Consider the following 14,576-nt stretch of genomic DNA (forward strand, 5'->3'; position numbering starts at 1 on the left):
ATTAGACAAGTACCAGCATTGCTGAGGGCATACGAGAGGACTCCTAACCAACGTAGGAGGTCAACAAGAGAGGTATTTATTATGAAACTTTGATATTATTAATCTCCATTACAAAAAATATCATTATGCATTTGAATAATTCAATGTTAGATATGTAGAATCATATAAATTTAGTAGTCTAACTTTGGGTTTTCCTTTTTTGTTTATGTAGGAGGCATCCGATCCACCTAGTGCAATGAAGAGGCTACATTTTGATCATCCACCAGCACCCTAGGATAGTATAATTTTCATAAGATGCATCATGAGACATTTTGAGATGACATATGCCACATTGTATATAGAAACATTGATATTATACACATTATGATGGCATGATCAACCACATTTTGTATATGGATCTATGTATTTTGATATATATTTGGGTACTTTGTCTTTGGATACATGATCTTTGATATATATTTGTGTAAAAAATTTTCTATGGATACATGTATTTTGATATATATTTTTGTCATTTATGTGCACAATGATATACATATTAATTTAGTATCTAGTATTGTTCAATTTATCATGGATCATGTGTATTGTTCATGTTTATGGAATATCATTAATTTTGATTATGTTTGTTATATTTGATTCAAATGCAATAATTTTTTAATAACATTTTAACAACCTTTATGATCAAATTTGGATGCAATGTATAATTTGAAGTGCTATCATGACATAAATACACTTGTTAATCTCCTACAGAAGGTTCAGATAACCCCAAATCTGATTTTAAACTCCACCTTCAACCTTGAAACTAACTCTTGGCTTCAAATATAATCTCAACATAGTTAAGGACTCCACTCCTCAACCATGGATTCTATCCCCAACCACCAAGTCATTCATAGATTCATAATATTTGATAACTAGCATTTGACTTTGTTACTATCTTCATACTACAACTTCTCAATTTCAACATAACTTCAAAATATCTCAACTTAAGAGGCTTGATTAGACAATTCATCGATAGTCCTCATGAGCTCTGAGTTATTTTAAGCATCAAAATCACCGTCTTGTAGCATTCAATGGTTCATTGATAGCCCTCACGAGCTCTGAGTTATGACCCTCAAAATATCGACCTCAAAATGCACTTAGAGAACCTTGGAGACTCCTCGGTATGGGGTGGTCACAGATGATGGATGGTCTCCGTGGCTAGAACAAGGGTGTCACTAAGGTTCACCTGCCCACTCAGAGCTAATGGCACTGACAATTTGATGCCAAGATTAGCGATTTCAAAGTTACGCTATGGTGCACTTGTGAATTGAGGCACACTGCGAGTTTTGGCATTGAGCAAGATCGTTGTGACAAATCCAAATGGAATGTGATCTCTCAAAAATGAGATAGATTATTTTAGGTCTCAGCATTAGCACCTTGTAGCATTCAACAGTTCATCGATAGCCCTCACGAAGTTCGAGTTATGACCGTCAAAAGATCAACCACAAAATGCACTTAGAGCACCTTGGAGACTCGTCGATATAGGGTGGCCACAAATGATGGATGGTCTCTATGGCTAGAACAATGGTGTGACTAGGGTTCACCTACCCATTAGGAGCTAATGGCACTGACAATTTGATGCCAAGATCAGCAGTTTCAAAGTTACACTGTGGTGCACCTATGAACTGAGGTTCACTGCAAATTTTGGCATAGAACGAGATCACTATGCCAAATCCAAATGGAATGTGATCTCTCAAAAATGAGATAGGTTATTTTAGGCCTCATTTTCATTGTCTTGTAGCATTTGATAGTTCATCAATAGCCCTCACGATCTTCAAGTTATGACCCTAGAAAGATCAATCTCAAAATGCACTTAGAGCACTTTAGCAACTCCTCGGTACGGGGTGGTTGCAAATGATGGATGGTCTCTGTGGCTGAAACATGGGTGTGACTAGGGTTCACCCCTCCATACGGAGCTAATGGTGCTGACGATTCAATGCCAAGATCAGCGATTTCAAAGTTACACTATGGTGCACCTATGAACTGAGGCACACTGCAAGTTTTGGCATCGAGCGAGATCGCTATGATAAATGAAAATATAATGTGATCTCTCAAAAATGAGATAGTTTATTTTAAGCCTCAATATCACCATCCTATAGCATTTGACAGTTCATTGATAGCCCTCATGAGCTTTGAGTTATGACCCTCGAAAGATTGACCTCAAAATGCACTTAGAGCACCTTAGAGACTCCTCAGTATGAGGTGGTCGCAAATGATGGATGGTCTCCATGGCTAAAACAAGGATGTGACTAGGGTTCACCCGCTCATTTCGAGCTAAGGGCATTGACAATTTGATGCCAAGATTAGCGGTTGACAAAGTTACATTGTGGTGCACCTATGAACTGAGGCACACTGTGAGTTGTGGCATCGAGGGAGATCACTATGTTGAATCCAAACAGAATGTGATCTATCAAAAATGAGATAGGTTAGTTTAGGCCTCAGTATCAATGTCTTGTATCATTTGACAGTTCATTGATAGCCCTCACAAGCTTCGAGTTATGACCCTCAAAAGATTGACCTCATAATGCACTTAGAGCACCTTGAAGACTCCTCAGTATGGGGTGGTTGCAAATGTTGGATGGTCCCTGTGACCAAAACAAGGGTGTGACTAGGGTTCACCCTCCCATCTAGAGCTAATGGCCTTGATGATTTGATGCCAAGATTAGTGGTTTCAAAGTTACGCTGTGATGCACTTATGAACTGAGGCACACTGCGAGTTTTGGCATCAAGTGAGATCGCTGTGCCAAATCCAAATGGAATATGATCTCTCAAAAATGAGATAAGTTATTTTAGGCCTCAATATCATTGTCTTGTAGCATTAGATAGTTCATTAATAGCCCTCACGACCTTTGAGTTATGACCCTCAAAAGATCGACCTCAAAATGCACTTAGAGCACCTTGGAGACTAATCAATACAGGGTGGCCGCAAATGAAGGATGGTCTCTATGGCCAAAATAAGGGTGTGACTAGGGTTCACCCACCCATCCGGAGCTAACGGCGCTAACAGTTTGATGCCAAGATCAACGGTTTCAAAGTTACGTTGTGGTGCACCTATGAACTGAGGCACACTACAAGTTTTGGCATCGAGTGAGATCGCTATGCCAAATCCAAATGGAATGTGATCTCTCAAAAATGAGATAGATTATTTTAGGCCTCAGTATCACCATCTTGTAGCATTTGATAGTTGATCAATAGCCCTCACGAGCTTTGAGTTATGACCCTCGAAAGATTGACCTTGAAATGGACTTAGAGCACCTTGGAGACTCCTCAATACAAGGTGGCCGAAAATGATGGATGGTCTCCATGGTCAGAACAAGAGTGTGACTAGGGTTCACCTACCCATTCGGAGCTAATGGCACTGACGATTCGATGCTAAGACCAGCGGTTTTAAAGTTACGATGTGGTGCACCTATGAACTGAGGCACACTGCGAGTTGTGGCATCGTACAAGATCGCTGTTCTGAATCTAAATGGAATTTGATCTCTTAAAAATGAGATAATTTATTTTAGGCCTTAGTATCATTGTCCTGCAGCATTTGACAGTTCATCGATAGCCCTCATGAGCTTCGAGTTATGACCCTCAAAAGATCGACCTCGAAATGCACTTAAAGTACATTGGAGACTCCTCAGTACGGGGTGGCCGCAAATGATGGATGGTCTCTATGCTGAAACAAGGGTGTGACTAGGGTTCACCCACCCATCTAGAGCTAATAGCACTGATGATTTGATGCTGAGATCAGTGATTTCAAAGTTATGTTGTGGTGCACCTACAAACTGAGGCACACTGCAAGTTTTGGCATCGAGCGAGATCGTTGTGCCGAATCAAAATGGAATGTGATCTCTAAAAAATGAGATAGTTTATTTTAGGCCTTAGTATCACTATCCTATAGCATTGGAAATTTCATCAATAGCCCTCACAAGCTTCAAGTTATGACCCTCAAAAGATCAACCTCAAAATGCACTTAGAGCACCTTGGAAACTCCTTGGTACGAGGTGGTCGCAAATGATGGATGGTCTCTATGGCTGGAAAAAGGGTGTGACTAAGGTTCACCTGCCCATCTAAAGCTAATGGCACTAATGATTCGATGCCATGATCAACGATTTCAAAGTTACGCTATGGTGCACCTATGAACTGAGGCACACTACGAGTTTTGGCATCAAGGGAGATCGCTGTGCCGAATCCAAATAGAATGTGATCTCTCAAAAATTAAGTAGGTTATTTTAGGCCTCAACATCATCATCCTATAACATTTGATAGTTTATCGATAGCCCTCATGAGCTCCAAGTTATGACCCTCAAAAGATTGACCTCAAAATGCACGTAGAGAACCTTGGGGACTCCTCGATATGGGGTGGCCACATACGATAAAGGGTCTTCATGGCTGGAACAAGGGTGTCACTAAGGTTCACCCACCCACCTAGAGCTAATGGCACTAATGATTCAAATAGTTCTAGCCATTAGGAGTTGGATTTTGAAAAGTTGTCAAGAAAATTGCAAAAGTTGCTAAGCAACTTTTTGCAATTTTTGCGCTAAGACAAGTTTTATTGAAAATTTGATTGCAAATAGACTTTACAAACTCCTAGGGACCCTAATAATGTTCTAAACATCTAGACTTACCTAAAAAACATGGAATTTACCAAAAATCCACTTTATTGGACCAATTGATGGCCAAGGCTTATAGTTGCACCATGGGGTCTTGTGTCCATTACAAATGTGGATGGTCACAAGGAGATCATTAGATCTATCCCTAGACCTTATTACACCAAGAAAATAAAAATTATTAGGTGCTTTTCACTAGTGTTCTCTTTATTTCATAAAATTTAAACTATGGAGTTTCCTTCCAAAATGCTCATGTAGTCGTTACATTCAAGATTTGAATTTTCTAAAGCAATAAGCTAAAGTTTAAGTGACTTATTGAATGTTTCAACTTATGAAATGACTTGAGATTATTATGAGACCTTATTAGGACCTATCTAATGACTCACTTACCCTATGCAAGTCTAGACATTACTAAAGTTCAAATCTCATGGTCCTTTACAACTTTTCAATATGAAAGTCTTTCAAAACATTATAGAATGATAGACAATGGAGTAAGATAATGTGGAGCCCATGTTTCCACCCACTCACTTGACTCACAATGATCCCAATCACACTAAAAATAACTAGGACAAAAGAAAGCTAGCTGTCATGTCCAAATGGTCCATGTACTAAAATCAAAGCTTTGGAATGAATGCATTTTTGATGAGTCTCTCACTGTAGCACAATCTAATCTATCAGCTACGGACCCTTCCTCAACCAACCAAAAGAACCTGCATACCATTGAATCAAGAGTCCCCCCCATGATAATGCTAAACTACACCAATCAACAATGCTACGAGCATCAAGAAGCTCTGCTGCTGAAATCTTCAGTTGCTCCTTGACTAGAGCTCTCTTCACACATGCCCCCGATCCATCATGTTCCCCTTTTCCATGGCCGGACTCTAAAAAATTCTAAATATGAGGCACTCCTCTCTCCACGTGCATCCTATACAACCAATAAAACATGCAAACATTCTTGAATTGACCTATACAATTATCTGTCCAAATGATATGTCTATCCATAGAAATTGCATGTTCATGTAAGAAATAAAAATAATTCTTGAAACAATATTGCAAAAACTCGTGAGAGTGAGATCTATCATCACTCATATAAAAATGATACTCTCTAATAATCTTTTGATTATCAACTATGCTATCAGGGGCATGTCTATATGTTATGTGAACAAAAATAGCAATCTAAATAGCGTTGTAATACTGAGATTGTGTCTCATTTTGAGGTTGCAATGTGTATTTCTCAGCAAAATCAACAACTGATATAATAGTGCCAATGGGAAAAGTCTCCTTGCACATTCTAAATTGTTTATCCAACCACTAAGACCTATTACTATGTTTTGCATACTTGTAAAAAATATTTGCCTTGAAATCTCAAATAAAACTAGCCACATTGATATCTTTTCCAACCAATTCACATCTAGAGCTCTCACCTCCACTCTTCAAAGTGTATTTCACTGTTTCATATACCTTTTTTTTCACTATTATCTTTTCAAGATATTTTTCACACCCTTTATGGAAACATGTGTCAAACTTGGATAAGCCACCACATTCTAAACACTTTTCATTTAAGCAAGAATTTATATAAAAGAAACAATCATCAACTCTATGACATAAAAGTTGATCTAGCAAGTCTCTTGATGATTTTGGAAACTCACTAGCACCACAATCCTCCAAAATTTCTTTACTATGCAAAGTAGAATTGGAGCATAATAGTTCATAGTGAATAGAAAACTCAACATGATATTTGCAACAACATGTATTTTGAATTTTGAGTGGCACACAATAAAATGGCTTCAAAGATTCAAAAGCACTTTGTGATATATGAAGACTTGGATGACTCTCTCTAAATTATTTGAAAAACATAGTTTGACTTACCTCCAAATAGTGTTTAGGATGTGGCATGTGGTCTTTGATGCCAATTCTCAACTTTAACACATCTTTAGCATTGTGTGATACTCATGAGTTAGAGTGCCAAAATTGTGTAATTTCCTCCTTCACATCATCGGATAGCTTCTTACCAAAACATGAAAGTCTCACACCAAATTCCCATGTTTCATTTTGAAGAGGATCATCAATTTTCTCTTGTTTACTAAGTTCTCTTCTCAAAGTAGTATGATTTAGATTCAAATCAATAAAAGTTTGTCTCGTATATCGACCCTTTCTCAAATGATGACTTACCAAAGAGGTTGTAATAACCCTTTGAGCAACTCTGTTATCCTTCTCCCTTTTATTTTTCTCAATGCTATTGAGAGCACTCAAAAGATTCTTCATAATAATGACATTTCTTTCTAACTTTTTATTGACACGAATCTTCAATTTGGAAAGCATAGGTCTCATCTTTTGCATCTTTAATAAGTGCACAAAAAGCTAACATTGCTCTAATACTGTCTTGTTGCCGAAAAATATCTGATATAGTCTTGAATACCATAACTGAATGGTTCTTTCTAATTTTTTCCCTTCCAAACTATTAATAATCATTTCATCAATTTCAATTATCCATTTTGGTGTTTTAGAACCTTCATGTCAATTATAATTTGGAGATATGTAACGTTCTTGTGCATTAGGTTCTTGTGCATTGTCATGTTCGACATGGTCAATTATGCAATTTGGATTATGACTTGGTAGCATTTCATCTTCAAAACTTTCATTCTCTAAATTTTCAATTTTGGCATTATCATTTTCAATAGGTACATTTTCATTCTCCAACTATACATATTCATTATCTGACTCTATGATTTCACCTTTGACTAATTCATCATCAACTTGACTAATATTTAGCATACCTTGTCTTTTTCTGCAGTGTTCCATTTTGTTATACTTTCAAATTTTTTTTTATTGGATGGGCCCAAAAATGCACTTTTTTGCAAAACCCATGAAAAAAGAATTGAAAAAGTGATGTTGTCGAGTCTGTAGGGATAGGGATATGTTGGAAATTGGTGCCAGGAAAAATCGGATATCGGATATCCGATCTGAAATTGGATATCCGATTTTCTCCAATAACATTTGGAGGGAAAATAGCCTTCGCTATAATAGTATTAATATAATAAAATTTATTGGAGGGAAATTGACTTTGGTTTATTAGTATTAATATATAGTATTAGAGCTATAAGAGTATTACTATATATTATTATTATAGCTATAGTATTAATATATATTATGAATATTATTATTATACCTATAATAGTATTATTATTATTACTATAGATATAATAAAATTAATATTTAGTGTTTATTTATATTATTATTATTATTATTATGCTACAATAGTATTAATAGCATACAAATATATCATCATTTAATGGGTCAAAGGGGGTCATAAGTCACCCTATGACCCCGTTTGACCCATATGAACAATTTCAATATGTCCCTAGGGGTTCTTGGACCCCTAGGGACATATGAATAATTCTAATAAGTCCCTAGGGGTCCTTGGACCCCTAAGGACATATGCCGTCATTTAATAGGTCAAAGGAGGTCATAGGGTGAACCTATGCCTCACCTTGACTATATGAAAAATTTTAATATGTCCCTATGGGTCATAAGACCCCTAGGGACATATTTCATCATTTAATGAGTCAAAGGGGGTCATAGGTCACCCTATGACCCTTAGACCTATGACCCCCTTTGACTCATATGAACAATTCTAATATGTCCCTAGGCGTTCGAGGACTCTTAGGGACATATGTTGTCATTTAATGGGTCAAAGGGGTCATAGGGTGCCATATGAACAATTCTAATACATTGCTACGGGTCCTAGGACCCCTAAGGACATATGTCATCATTTAATGGGTCAAATGGGGTCATACATCACCCTAAGACATCTTTTGATGCATATAAACAATTATAATACGTCCTTACGGGTCCTAGGACCACTAGGGACATATGTCTTCATTTAAAGGGTCAAAGGGGGTCATAGGTCACCCTATAGCCCCCTTTGACTGATATGAACAATTCTAATATGTCCTTAGGGGTCCTAGGACCCCTAGGGACATATGTTGTCATTTATTCGGTCAAAGGGGGTCATAGGGTGAAACTATCAACCCCTTTGAAAAATAGGAACAATTCTAATATGTCACTAGGGGTCCTAAGACCCCTAGGGACATATGTCGTCATTTAATGGGTCAAAGGGGGTCATAGGTCACCTTATGATCCCTTTTGACCCATATGAACAATTCTAATATGTCCCTAGGGGTCCTTGGACTCATAGGGACATATTTCATCATTTAATGAGTAAAAGGGGGTCATAAGTCACCCTATGATACCCTTTGACCCATATTAACCATTCTAATATGTCCCTAGGGTTCCTAGGACACCTAGGGGCATATGTCATCATTTAATGGGTTAAAAGGGGTCATGAAATGTCCCCTTTTCTGATTTGATATGGTATTTCACACCTCTAATCAGATTTTCAAAATCAAACAACTCATATCACAAAGATCCACCAATTTCTCAATGAAACCCCAAATCGGGTATGCTGAAAATAGTGCTAAAAGCTTCACAACTTCACAAATTATTAATAAATCTAAAAATGAAAATTTTTACAGAAATTTCAGCAGCATAACAGCCTACAAATTGACATTTCCAGATCCGTATAGCCTTTACACAATAGCTCAAAAATGTAGGACAAAAACTATGCTCATCGGGCTCCCAAAATTAACAAAAAAATGCCCGGAAACACCACAAAAACACTAATAAACTATCTCAAAAGTTTAATCACGTCCCAATACATATATTCAGCTCTATTTTAATAGCTTAAAGTCTGAAATACAGCAGCAACCAAAACTAATATGAAATGCTCAACTGAAAACACCAAACTCATGCAAAAAACCACACCCAAAAACCCACAAATCTGCACTGTTCAGCACAAAGGCAAACTCTGTATGAGCATGCACATGGAATGGCTTCAAACTCCCATCCTTAGCCTTCCTGGAAACTTGCAAACTCCCGTTCTTGGGTCTCCCTGGAAACCTACAAACTCCCGTTCTTGGGTCTCCTTCTCCACAGGTTTGGCAGCCTCTGAAGAATAACAAAGAATGAGCAAAAATCAAGTTCCAGAATGAGCCCAAAATGCCTCCAAAACCCCTTAAAAGAGGGCATAACTGTAACTCACATCCAAGAGATTTTAATGAAACATATTTTAATAATAATTTTTATTTATTAGTCCAACGGTTTCTAAAGATTAACCCCCCTTTTTTGAAACTTCACTTTCTTGGGCCTGCCTGCCTTAGCAAAGATTATTATTTTTTAATTATTTGAAAAGGGGACATGACAAGTCCTCCCCTCCCAAACATTGCTTGTCCTCAAGCAATGGCTGAACAATAAACCAATCAATCCACCTGGATCCCAAATGTAGTCATGAACTATACTACTACCAATTAACACAGGCTCCTGCAATATCCTCTGCAATATGACCAAGACGAATCCATAATCAAACTGACAATTATAGCTCAACCAAACTCCAAAATCACCACTACCACAGTCAAAAACCCATGAGACACAAACTCTTAGAACATTAGAACTCAAGTAAAGTGGACAAATCAAACTACCAACACCATAAATACCATCAACGCATCCCACTGGCCTATACGGAATGTACAATCCAACTCGGCAACAATGGTGAATGCTCTCAAATGAAACTATACCAAGTATGGAGAATCCACACACTGTACAACTCCTACAGTCAACACAACTCTGTAGATCATCGGCAACTGTCTCATAACCATAACTCCCATGCACCCCTGATGGTGAAAAGCCATCACAAGATAAACAACAAGAAATGGAACCCAAACCAAATTTTCCTGCCATCAACTCCTCAACACAAGGATCATTTGCTAACTGATGTACATGCCCTACAATATAATGTTGATTAAAAAAACCAACCTCAGTCAACAGCTCACCATGAACAAGTGATACAACCCACTGTGAGTGATCACTAGCTAAGTCATGAGATGTCATCGCCAAAGGAGTAGAATCAATAACAACACCTACTAAAGCATCACTCCAAAACTCCTGATCTAAGTCATGTATTATCAAGCTATCAATTGCAGGACCTATTGCCATGTTGTGCCCATCACAACTCTCATCCTGAGACATCAAACTCACAGTGTAATGTCGATAGAATGCGCCAATCTCAGTCAGTGGCTCAGACTGTAATCCAGATGAAACTAACTGTAATTGATCATTAACCATGTTGGAACTGACTACTAACTCTGAAGATATCACCAAGCGAGTAGTATTACTAGTAGGAACGATGCCAACTGTCGACTCACCAACATCACACCTAATCTTTGATACATCTCTAGTCTTTGTGCCATCAGTACTAGAGGCCACCACCATGTCAGACATACAACAATCTGCTGCAACAACCAACTCAACTGAACCTGACTCTAGTGGGAATGAACCTGATATGCCAATGTTAGTATCAAGGATGGATGCATCCCCATCTCCACTGTCTCTGATAATCTCGGCCATGGACATCCTTGAATCACCAAACACCATAGCTTGTGACTGTATAGAATCAGGTAAAGACTGTAGTCGCTCTAACTCCATGGTCACCTTAGCCAAATGAAACTGTGACTCCTTCAAAGCCAACTGTGTACTCTCAAGAATCTCAGAAGTCACCTCAAGCTGCTCAGTAAGCTCACTCACCTCATCTTCCTTGGCCAACAATGCATCATATGCTGTACTACCCCACTCCATAAGATAATCTCTGTCAGCTACCAAGTGCATATAATTCTGTCTCAAAATCCGAATAGCCTCCCATAAAGAGTGGATCTCTGTCAAGGAAAGATAACTTCCTTCCTGCTCATCACTAGTAGGAGAACCCCATCCATAAACTGCTAACAACTGACGAGAAGCATCAAAATGTTGGCAAGTGATAGCGATGTCTCAGTCACTAACTCTCAATTGATTAGACACATGATGGCACTGGCTTGACTGTCTCCTACAAACCTCCTCTGATGCACTATCTAAAGGAGTATAATCAAAGTCACTAGTCTCTAGAGTATTACAATCCATATCTTGTGAATCAAATCTAAAGCTCATATCAACATACGGAGTATCAAAAACATTAGCATTGCTGTCCAAATCCTCTATACCCAAGGAAACTAAGTCTTCAAAACTGCCCACTGCATCCTCCTAGATGTCATCAATGCCAATATGATCCTGGGACTCATCTATACACACTGCCAAATATGAAATATCATCAACACATTCTAGCAAGTATGGTCGACTGGATATATGAACAAAGCCCAACAGCGGTGTATAAAAACTAATACCAACCTCAGATAAGATACTGGCACAAGAAAATACAACACCATGTAATCTGCTAATCAAATCCATGATAGCACCCAAACAAACACTGCTACCAAAAAGTGTTAAAGATCTCCAGTCAACTGAATTCCAAATGCCAATATAACAATCTCGAGTCCATATCCGTAAACTAGAATCAACTGGTAACTCAAGCAAACTCCTCACCTGAGTAATATGACCAATACCAACTAACTCCACATACCTGTCATGATGAGATAATGAAGTCACAATACTATCTTTGTTCACCTTCAGCTGGCTGGACAAATCACGTGAAGTACTACCAGCCTCAACCTCATGTGGTGAAGCATCTAACTGTGCCTGGTACTCTTTCTCAGCAAAATCATGAATTCTCAATGTCTGCTCATCTCTACCAAGCATCTCACCATCCTGCACAACAACATCCTCATAATCATCATCTGAACCCACTACATTGTAGTCACTGCCTGTTGTAACTATACCATCCTGAATACCTGTGGCATCACCCTTTGACGACCTGTAAACAATTGTCTCAATTTGAGTATCAAGTTGACCATTACTATCAATTTGTGTAATATCCTTTCCCACCACCTCCTATGGCAGAGTAGAATCTGAGATCTCTACCTAGCTATCAGCTAGTTTCTCAAACTCTTCATGCAAGTTCTTGGTAATTGTGTCATCTGCCCTATGAGAAAATCTGCCAAATAGAAATCTAGTCAACTTATCCACCTTAGCTGGGTCAGACAACATGTCATTCATTATACGGTGGTGCTCAACCAACTGTTCAGACATTTCATGGCTTATTTTCATAAGTTTATCTCGAATGTCTAAATAACCATCCTTTCTACTATTTTGACTCTGGATATCAATTGTCCAAGATCATGTCCTCTGAGACTCTGTACTATACCTGTCCATTCTGGATAAAGTAGAGTGTAACCCCAATAGGATATAACTTCTTCAAACACCAAGAACTAACATGCAAATGATTAGAAGTAGCATGCAACCATAGATTTTGACATGCAACTAATTAGAAGCAACATGCAACCACCAAATTATGACATGCAAGATCTGGGTAGTTGTCAAAACTGACATGCAAGATTTGGGTAGTTGTCAAAACTGACATGCAAGATCTGGGTAGTTGTCAAAACTGACATGCAAACTTCTACAACCACCAAATTCACCAAGAACTAAAATGCAAATGATTAGAAGTAGCATGCAACCATATATTTTGACATGCAACTGATTAGAAGCAACATGCAACCACCAAATTATGACATGCAAGATCTGGGTAGTTCTCAAAACTGAAATGCAAGATTTGGGTAGTTGTCAAAACTGACATGCAAGCTTCTACAAACCCTCAGGCTGGCAAGATCATGGCTCTGATACCACTGAAATGTCCCCTTTTTTGATTTGATATGGTATTTCAGACCTCTAATCAGATTTTCAAAATCAAACAACTCATATCACAAAGATCCACCAATTTCTCAATGAAACCCCAAATTGGGTATGCTAAAAATAGTGCTAAAAGCTTCACAACTTCAAAAATTATTAATAAATCTAAAAATGGAAATTTTTACAGAACTTTCAGCAGCATAATAGCCTACAAATTGGCATTTTCAAATCCATATAGCCTTTACACAACAGCTCAAAAATGTAAGACAAAAACTATGCTCATCGGGCTCCCGAAATTAACACAAAAATGCCCGAAAATACCACAAAAATACTAATAAACTATCTCAGAAGTTTAATCATGTCCCAATACATATATTCAGCTCTATTTTAATACCTTAAAGTCTGAAATACAGCAGCAACCAAAAATGATATGAAATGCTCAACTGAAAACACCAAACTCATGCAAAAAACCACACCCAAAAACTCACAAATCTGCACTGTTCAGCACAAAGGCAAACTCTGTATGAGCATGCACATGGAATGGCTTCAAACTCCCATCCTTAGCCTTCCTGGAAACCTACAAACTCCCGTTCTTGGGTCTCCCTGGAAACCTGCAAACTCCCGTTCTTGGGTCTCCTTCTCCACAGGTTTGGCAGCCTCTGAAGAATAACAAAGAATGAGCAAAAATCAAGTTCCGGAATGAGCCCAAAATGCCTCCAAAACCCCTTAAAAGAGGGCATAACTGTAACTCACGTCCAAGAGAGGTTAATGAAACATATTTTAATAATAATTTTCATTTATTAGTCCAACGGTTTCCAAAGATTAACCCCCCTTTTCCAAAACTTCACTTTCTTGGGCCTGCCTGCCTTAGCAAAGATTATTATTTTTTAATTATTTGAAAAGGGGACATGACAGGTCATAGGTCACCCTATAACCCCCTTTGACCCATATGAATAATTCTAATATATCCTTAGGGGTCCTAGGACCCTTAGGAACATATGTCATCATTTAATGGGTCAAAAGGGGTTATAGCGTGAAGCTATGACTCCCTTTGACCATATGAACAATTCTAATATGTCTCTAGGGGCTCTAAAATCGCTAGGGACATCTGTCATCATTTAATGCATGAAAAATAGATCATAAGTCATTCTATGACCCCTTTTGACCCATATGAACAATTTCAATATGTCCCTAGGGGTTTTAACACCACTAGGGACATGTCTTCATTTAATGGGTCAAAGGGGGTCATACGTCACCCTATGACACCCTTTG

The sequence above is a fragment of the Cupressus sempervirens genome, chromosome 10 (assembly GCF_028749045.1).
Source record: "Cupressus sempervirens isolate cs-2001-9-10 chromosome 10, ASM2874904v1, whole genome shotgun sequence".
Classification (NCBI taxonomy): Eukaryota; Viridiplantae; Streptophyta; class Pinopsida; order Cupressales; family Cupressaceae; genus Cupressus; species Cupressus sempervirens.